Source organism: Nomascus leucogenys, chromosome 20, assembly GCF_006542625.1.
Source record: "Nomascus leucogenys isolate Asia chromosome 20, Asia_NLE_v1, whole genome shotgun sequence".
Classification (NCBI taxonomy): Eukaryota; Metazoa; Chordata; class Mammalia; order Primates; family Hylobatidae; genus Nomascus; species Nomascus leucogenys.
In genome coordinates, this window is record NC_044400.1 from 79,688,256 (window position 1) to 79,698,109 (window position 9,854).

The following is a 9,854-nucleotide window of genomic DNA, read 5'->3' on the forward strand; positions in this document are numbered from 1 at the left end:
AAGATCACTAGAAAGATTACATCTGTGGATAAATAAGAAAGACTACCTTGTACTCATCAATTTCTTCGAAAGTCAATGAGCTATTTAAAGCAGATCTGTCCACGGTAACTTTCTCCGATGATGGAAATGTTCCACATCTGTGCTGTCCCACAGGGTCGCCAATAGCCACAGGTGACCACTGGGCCCTGAAAATATGGCGAGAGTAATGGAGAAACTGAATCCTTAATTTTATTTCATTTTATTAATTTAAATTTAAATAACTATATGTGATTAGTGGCTATTGTATTGGGCAGTGAAGATTTAAAGCAACAAAAATAGTATTGTATTGGTGGGGGCATCATACTGTGTACAGAGGTAAGGTAATGGCAGCAGTCCTACAAAGGAGAGGGAAGCTGAATGGACTTGGGCAGTGGTCAGATCCTTACATTGTACATGAAACAATATAACATCAACTCCAAGTAGATTCTGATTAAGTTAATGATGCATATTGTAATCCCCAGAGAAATCACTCAAAATAATACAACACTTGATCTTAGCCAAAAGGCCGAGAAGCGATTCAAAATAATACAAAAGGACCCTTTTTTAAAAGCCAAAACAAAGGCCAGACACTGTGGCTCACACCTATAATCTCAGCATTTTGGGAGGCTGAAGCGGGCAGATCATCTGAGGTCAGAAGTTTGAGACCAGCCTGGCCAACATGGCAAACCCCGTCTCTAGTAAAAATACAAAAAGTAGCTGGGCACAGTGGCGGGCACCTGAAATCCCAGCTACTCGGGAGGCTGAGGCACAAGACTTGCCTGAACCCAGGAGGTGGAGGGTGCAGTGAGCTGAGACCATGCCACTGTACTCCAGCCTGGGCAACAGAGCGAGATTCCATCTCAATAAATAAATAAATAAAAGCCAAGAGAAAAATTGAAACAGAATACTAAACATATTTAGTTAGCCCAAAGTAAAGGAGAAACAGAAGAACAACAGAGGAACAAAAAAATTCAATGAAACAAAGAGAAAAATATGACAGACTTAAACCTAACCATATCAATAATTATATTAAGTATAAATACATTTATTAAATGTAAATATAAAAGGCAGAGATGGACTGAAACATAGCTATATTACCTGCTTTAGATTTCTAACATCTGAACCATATCAGGATCTCTTTCTAGTAATGCTTTCTTTTAAATTATAGGTCATAGTTTCTTGCTTCTTTGTATGTCTAGTAATTTTTAATGTATGCTGGACATTATAAAATTATAAATAATATGGATTATGTTATAAGGATGTTGAGCATTGTTCTGGTAGGCAGCTAAATTACTGGTAAATCTTTTTTTATTCTATGGGGCTTAGCTTTATTCTTTGTTGGGGGGGGGTGTACTTCAGTTTGATCTTAATTCTAAGGCATGGACCTTCCTCTAGGGTGTGATCCTTACTCCAAAGGCATGGCCTTTATGGGTCCCAACCGAATATCCAAGTGCTCAATGAATTCTTGGCACTCTAGCTGATCCAGAATCCCATGTCTTCCTGCACTTCACAGCCTCTGGAAACCCAGCGTAGCACACAGCTAAGCACTGGACGGACGATCATTGTGGTGGCTTATCACTGTGGTGGTTCATGTGCAGCACAGCCTGAGATGAGGATCTGCACTGACCTCACGGGGCTGCTGGGGCTGCTCATCTGTGTGTCTCCCTCGTCTGATATGCCGCCCCCCAAATTCAGCAGCTCAAGCTCCAGTCTCTGTCTCTTCAGCTCAGTGAGATTCAGAGCTCCGTGTGGGCTCCAGGAGGCAGAGGGCAGACAAAGCTCACCTCCTTTGCTCCTCTTCTCTGGGGAACCACGAACCCGCTCTGCCTGTTGCCCAATATCTGAGCGCAGTGGCCTCACATGTTCTCTACCATTTCATCATTGTTTACATTGGGAGGGAAAAACCCAGTACCTGTTATCCCAGAAGTGAAAATCCCAACAAATTCACCATTAACTAAGCTTGAAATTCCTTCTTCTTCTGGAAATGTATATTTATGGGTCCAATCTGGCACACAGTAGGTGTTTGACAAATCACATAAATTTCCATGATAATTAACTAACGCTCATCCCCCATATTTTGTAGTATTCAGTGTTTTCAAAGCATGTTTACATGCACGGCCTCATCTGCACATCATGATAGCCCTGTAAGATGTTTTGGTCCAATATTATTTTCTTAGATGAAGAAACTCAGATTTCAACAGATCAAGTGATTCATCCAAAGTTGCCGGCCGAGTGCGGTGGCTCATGCCTGTAATCCCGGCATTGGGGAGGCCGAGGCAGGCGGATTGCTTAAGCTCAGGACTAGCCTGGGCAACGTGGCAAAACTCTGTCTCTACTGAAAATGCAAAAAATTAGCCAGGCATGGTGGTGGGTGCCTGTGATCTCAGCTACCCAGGGAGGCTGAGGCAGGAGAATCGCTTGAGCCTGGGTGGTGGAGGCCGTGGTGAGCTGTCATCACACCAGTGCACTCCAGCCTGGGTAACAGAGTTAGGCCCTGTCTCAAAAATAAACGAATAAATAAAAACAAAGTTGCTGACCTAGAAAAGGCGTCTATACGTGAAGCCCCTAGGCCGGTGCCCTCTGCACGAGGGACTACAGCCTTCTACAGACACGATCTCCTGCTTCATCTCTCTCCTCTGTTCTCCTTGGGAAAAAAAAAAAATGTTCATCATACAGGTTTCTCTCCTGGGCAGTATGAGGGATCCATAAATCAGGAATAGTTAATTTCCCCATCAAAGCTGGTAACAGGTGAGCCCCCCGCGCCCCAGGAAGCTATGTTATTAGATTATTCAAAATCTACTCAAGTCGCTCTCCAGGTCAAAGCAAATTAAGGGGATGAAAACTTTGAACAAATATCTATGAATTTAAGTGAGGGGAGTGCAACAGATATTCCAGTTAGGTAAAACAGGAAGGAAAAGAAATGAATTTACCCCAAACCCAAATACACAAATCATCAAATAAGGCTAATTCCCTTCCACTTTGTGAAAAGTTAGGCAGAGCTTCTTGGATTAAGACAGCTGGAAACACTGCAGGAATGTCTCTTTACTCTCTGGATCCAATTGGGCAAGATATTGTTTTGTTTCCGTGTCTCCGGTTCTTATAAAAAGTTTAGAAGAAGAACACTTTAAAAATGTCCAAAGGTGCCCCCATCTCTCAGGGTGTTTCAGAACAGGCAGCATACGGCCCAGATGCTCTGGAGCTGCGCCGAATATTCACTGTCCATAAAATCAACCCCTCATTTGTCTTTGTAGCTGGGAGGTTTCCAAAAAGAACCTTCACCAAGGATTCCAGCTTGGAAATTAAAGCCCAGAGACAGTGACTAGACACACAAGATTTTAGCAGATAACACCGATTTGAAGCAGTTCTTTATTTGTATTAATATCTGTCACTCAACAGATATTTTTGAATGGGCAAATAAAGCCAGGAAAGAATCAATGAATACATTGAATGTATACAATGAATACAACTCGACTGATCCAAAATGATTTTGAAAGCAGGATGATTCCTATTGCATTTAAAAAAACAAAACAAGAACAGCTCTTACCTTACATTTCACGGGCTTTCCCTCAGTATTCTTTACTTCCAGCTCAGAACTTTAGGGCCAAGATTGGCCCTGCTACCTGGCAGATAATAGATGCTCAATAAACATTTGTTGAATAAATAGATGAGTGGATAACCTTCAAAATTGCAGATTCGGCAAGGGAGCCTAGAAAAGGAGTTTAGGTGCTTCCTAAAATGGAAATAAAGACTGAATTAAGGACACCTACACCCAGCAAACTCCTCCCTGAGGAACCCCCTGAGCTGACTCGTCCCTGCCCCATCTCCACCGCTCTTTCCCACGGAAGTGAAAGTTCCCTGTGTCCTTTCACTGGACCTGCCTGATTCATATTGAGGATGGGGATTTGACCAGGGCCTGGCCCAAGAGAGGCCTGGGGAAGGAGCTATTGAACACTTTAAATGAGATAGTAAAGCTTACTGTAAAGCTTACACCACAGACCGTGTTACCCATTTCAATGGAAATGTGTCCTGTTTTACAAAATCTAGAGAAGTGAGTGAATAATTTTTTGTAAACAGCTTTTTGGATCCAAATCTAATAACACACAACATATAGTAAAATGATATCTATATCTATATATAAGTATATAAAACAGTTATATGGTTGTTTGTCATACATAAATTTATTATTTAATAAATTATAGATTAATATATAGAGACCTATAAATATATAATATATAATACATATATAAATATATAACATAGATGAATAGATATACACTATATAAATACATTATTTATTTATTTCCCTCCCTGCTGGGAAAAAAATCTGATAATTCTACCAGTTTCCATTGGTTTAACTTTACTGATTGGATTATCTCTTGTATGTAACTTGAAAATGTGGAACTTAAAAACATTTAACAAAAGACAGATAGTCTTCCTGGATATTACATGTATAGAGGCAAATTCAAAACAGAAAGCCAATACCGAATGGGTATTAGAAACGAATTGCCTGATTAAATCTTGTCTGAATTATCAGGTACATAATAAGGCAAGTGTTAGCTTTGCAGCAGAGCTGAGCCGTCACTCTGTGTGACTCGCCTTCATCTAAAAGAGAACAGATACTTCTCGGTGGCAACTGAGAACCAACATTTTTCTTATTTAAGATGATTGGAATGATGGATGCATAAATCATAACATATGAAAGTCCCCCCATCACTTAGACCCCTTTAATACTAAACATTTGTTCCAATTTCTTGACCACCGCTGCACCCGGAGCTGCTTACCAGTTATGCCTGTGCTGATGCAGGCGTTTTCTAAAATGCTCCATCACCTTGGCCCTCAAGGCGCTGTCTTGAAACTAGGAGGTCAGGATGTAAATGAAGGATGATTGAAAGGCACTGGCTTAATCAACGATAGATGGCATGTGGCAATCATTTCTGGGCTTCTTCTAGATATTTGTAAAGAAGCTACCATGGCTTGGTCGATCATCTGAATAGGATTATTTTTGGTGGGGAAGTAGGGGGTTGTATTTGTTTACCTCGCATTTTCTCAGGGTTGCAAACTGATCCATAACTCTCCTGAAAGACTCTAACTTTTAATTTAGAATATAATTTAATGATCAACATAGTAAAACCCCTTCTCTACTAAAAATACAAAAAAATTAGCCGGGTGTGGTGGTGTGCTCCTATAATCCCAGCTACTTGGGAGGCAGGAGAATCACTTGAACCCGGGAGGCAGAGGTTGCAGTGAGCTGAGATTGTACCACTGCACTCAAGCCTGGGAGACAGGGAGAGACTCCATCTCAGCCAGAGCTACCCTTCCTGGGGGGTTCAGCCACACCCACCCACCTGTTCTCCACCCCCAAATGATGGGGTCACACTCAACTTTGAAGCTCATACCTTTCCACCAGCTGCACCCAAGAACCTGGGGACAGACTAAAGCAGTCAGAGGAGGACTCACATAGGGGTGTTGAGAGGCAGCCGCTGTGCTGAAAGGAGCCTCGAACTGGTGAACAGTGGGGAAGGGGACAGACATACGAAGCCAGGAGGCCCCTAGGCAGGGCCTGTACCTCTGAATTAGCCTTCAGGGAATCCAGGAGACAGACACTGCCGGGGGGTGTGTTCCCCATTCCTCTGGGGACTGGGCCTTCAGCTGTGCAGAGCAGGAATGGATGATGCCCATTTCAAAGGAGCAGAAACAGGCTGGGGAAGGGGCTGGCGTGGAAAGCCTTGGCTTGGGTCCCATGGGTGTAAGCCGTGGAGCTTCCACGTGCTTTCCACGTGTTGGGGAACTGGATCAGGTCTGCTGAGGCCTTGCTGAGTGTGCACTAGGTGGCCACTCTCAGGCAGCTGGCTGGAGCGGTGCTGAAGCCGATCTCGTGCCCTGATAGGTGTGGTCACTGCCCAACCCCCTCACACAAGAGCATACCAACAGCAAAGCTGGGCCCAGCCCAAGATGCCCATCCGTGCCTCAGTTTCCTCTTTGGTGGTGGCCCTTCCTGTGAATGCCGTTCCCCCTGCAGAGAAGAGGGGGCGGGGACAGCAGGGGCGCTGCAGAGGAGAGGGCTGGCCGGTTCTCCTCCCTTCTGGGGCTGTAGCCAGTGGGGCCACCAAGCCTCCCTTTTTGTGTCAGTCAGGCTGAAAAGAACCATGGGGGAAGGAGGGACCAAGACTCAACTCAAATTAGGACTGTGGATTTTCCTTAGCGAGTTGTTCTAGAATATTCCCAGGACAGAGCAGAGAGATGGAGCAGAAAGAGGAAGAAGAGAAGGAGGAGGAATAGAAGAATAAATAGAAGGAGGAAAAGAGAGAGCCAGAGAAACAGAGAGAGAGAGCGAGAGAGAGAGAGGAGGCCTGGAGGACAGAGAGAGGGAGAGACCAAGAGAGGGGAACAAAGAGACAGAGACCTGGAGAAAGGGACAGAGGCAGAGACAGAGACACAGAGAGACGGACTGGGAGTTTCGGTGGGGCTGAGGACAGGTGTTGCGATCCTGGATGTCATTTGTCAATGGAGGGTGCTGGCAGCGCTAAACCCCATGATAGGGCAGGTGGGAGGGCCGGGGATGGCAGGGGCAGGTGGGTGGCTGGCCCGAGGGTCCAGGCTCAGGGCAGACCCAGGCGGGAGCAGCATGGAGGGGGTGTCCATGAGCAGGGCTCCTGAGGAGGCTGCCAAGAGAGGGTCCAGTCAGGAGACAGGAGGAGCCACTGGGGGACCGAGAGGCCACGGTCAGGGAGGGGAAAGGAAAACAAGAGGCCACATCCAAAAGCTGAGCAACCGACGGTGGACGTCCCCCCGGCCCGCCCCTTCTCCCTGGATGGGTCTTCTCGGATGCGCCTGCTCCCCCAGCACAAGCCCCCCGGTGAGAGTAAAGACAACAACGGACACGCATATGTGGGACTCTACAGCTGGTAAATTTCCTCTCATCGTGGTTCTCATGGATGCACGCTGTTCCAAAGCCCAGAGAGTCTGCACTGCTTGCCCCAGGTCACACAGGAGGGCAAGCTGGGGTACGAACCCAAGACAAGTCCCGCCACCCTCCTCATGCTGAAGCTCACCTGGAGAATGTCCGGAAGAATGCGCTGTGGACAGGAGACGCCGCTCCCCCTCCTCGCAGTTTCCTGCCGCACCCTGAGGACGGTGCCCTGGGGATACCCGGCCCTTGGGTTGCTGCAGGATCAATCTCTTTGCCTTCAGTTTCCACCAATTCCAGGTTTGCAGGGAGAGGCAGCCGGGCCCGGGCACGTGGCCATGTGCAGGGCTGCGGAGTCCACTCGCTGGTGCCTGGTGTGTGGCCTGTGAGTCCCTCTGCCAGGTGTGATGGCCGGGCTGCCACAGGGCAGCTGGTCTTGGGGCGCCTGTGAGCCAGAGCAGAGCTGGCAGGAACAAGGCTGCGAGCGCCTAATGAGAGCCAGGTGGGGCCACACCTCGCCTGTCGGCGGCACCTCCTGGCTTTGATCAGTGATAAGGGCCTAAGTGTTCCCAGGACCCCTGCCCTCCCCCACAGCCGGCTCCTGGCCTGGACACCGCTTCCCCTTCAAAGCCACCTCTCATCACCCAGCCACAGGGCAGACAGAGGCAGAGGTGGAGGGGCCCCCGCTGGAGGGGCCAGGGGCGGGGCAGAGGTCCTGCTTCCCTGGGATCCATTTCTCCAACACTACTGCAAAGCCCCACGTGCTCCATAAACACACAGGCACACCCCAACACCACCCACTCCCAGCCCAGACCTAGAGGAATCTTCCCTCCTCCTGGCCCTCGGCTCAGCCACCCACTTGTCCTCATGGGGCTGCCCTGCCATCCAGCAGGCCTCCTCCACGGTGAAGCTTGGAAACCCCTGCTCCACGGCCTCCCTAAGAGCCACCTCCCGCCTGTATTTGGGGGGGAGGGGTGGGTGGGTGCAGGCACAGCTGCTGTGGGGGTCCTCATGTGTATGGCAACCTCATTAGTAAAGCAGTCAGCACTTGGTCACCAGCAGGGCTTCAGAGCTAGCAACCTGGGGGTGGGCAGCCCCCGCCCTGTTGCCCCCAGCTGTCGATCTCCTGCTGGTTGACCTCCCCAGGTGGGAAGGAGAATTGAGAGAGTTAATGCAGATGAAGCCCACGGAGCAGAAGCCCAGGCAGGTATGGGCTTATACTCAAAGACAAAGCTGCAGAGTCAGAGGGCTCAGGACCCTCCACCAGCCCAGGCTTTCGGGAGACAGGAACTGAGAGGTGGCCTGGCTGAGCTGCTTCCTGGAGGTGCTGAGGCCCTCACTATGACTCTTCCTGCCACCCTGGGCTGCCGGGCAGACACTGGACGTAAATTTACATGTGGGTATTGCAGCAGGGGCCGCCACCAACCCTGTCCCCCACCAACGGGTGCAGACAGTCAACTGCTGGCTCGGCCCCACTGGCCTCCCCGACTGTCCCTGTCGGGGAAGGATCCCCCTCACCCCCTCCGTCCTCTCTATTTTGTTTTGGTGATTTTTTTTTTTTTTTTGAGACGGAGTCTCGCTCTTTTGCCCAGGCTGGAGTGCAGTGGCGCAATCTCGGCTCACTGCAAGCTCCGCCTCCCGGGTTCACGCCATTTTCCTGCCTCAGCCTCCCGAATAGCTGGGACTACAGGCGCCCGCCACCGCGCCCGGCTAATTTTTTGTATTTTTTTTTTAGCAGAGAGGGGGTTTCACCGTGTTAGCCAGGATGGTCTCGATCTCCTGACCTCGTGATCCACCCACCTCGGCCTCCCAAAGTGCTGGGATTACAGGCGTGAGCCTCCGCACCCGGCCGATTTTTTTAATTATTAAAAAAATGGAGCTTTAAAGTCTACTTTGCCCCAAAACTGGAGCAAAACCGTGTGGAGGGACAGCGACCCTGACCCCCGAGTGGGACCGTGAGAGTGCAGGAGGGAGGCCGTTGACCAAGGCTGCTGAAGCCCCCATGGCTTCTGATCCTTCCCCGCCCTTCAAAGTCTCACAGATGACCTTGGGCCCATGGACTCCAGGCAGGTATGGGGTGTCTGCACTGTCACTTGGGGTCACACTCACAGCCCTGTGATGCCTGGGGTGTCTGTCCTTGTCTGCTCATGGACAGGGCTCCCTGCTCTGAGGACACGACCTGGGGGGTGGAATCCGCCTGTATTTGGGGGGTGGGTGGGTGCAGGTACAGCTGCTGTGGGGGTCCTCATGTGTATGGCAACCTCATTAGTAAAGCAGTCAGCACTTGGTCACCAGCAGGGCTTCAGAGCTAGCAATCTGGGGGTGGGCAGCCCCCGCCCTGTTGCCCCCAGCTGTGGATCTCCTGCTGGTTGACCTCCCCAGGTGGGATGGAGAATTGGGAGAGTTAATGCAGATGAAGCCCACGGAGCAGAGCGGAGGCCCCACCACTCAGCTGCTCCTGCTGTTATCATCACCATCACCACCCTCACGGCAGCTGCACAGGAGAATTACCAGCTCAGGCTGGCTGGGGCAGGCAGGTGTGTGTTGAATGACTAAGCGAATGCTCTGACATCGGCCCCGGGAGGCCCAGAGGAAATAACAGCCTCCCCCAGTCTTCAGCTGTTTGCAGCCATAGGCTCCCTGTGCATATGACAGCCAGTTGCAGGAGGCTCAGGGTGAAGCTGTCCCCTCCCTCCGCCCACTCTGCACCCTCCCAGTGGTCCCTTCACCAACAGAGTAACAGTGCCCAGAGCAGAGGCCACAGCTCCCCTGCCCAGTGGCTCGGGGGTGTTGCTCTGAAGTTCTTCCCGGGGCCCAGCCTGGAGCTCACTCCTGCAGCAATGCACCGTGTATACGTGCACACTGCCAGTCACAATCATGATCCTAGTGTTTAGAGTAACTCCTGATAAATGATAGGTGGCCTGATTAA

At 49.6% G+C, this 9,854-nt stretch overlaps 1 pseudogene; it reads right to left on the bottom strand.

Moving 5' to 3' along the window:
* Window positions 1-407: 407 nt before the first annotated feature.
* LOC115831978 lies at window positions 408-556 on the bottom strand (annotated as a pseudogene).
* Between the last annotated feature and the right edge of the window lie 9,298 nt (window positions 557-9,854).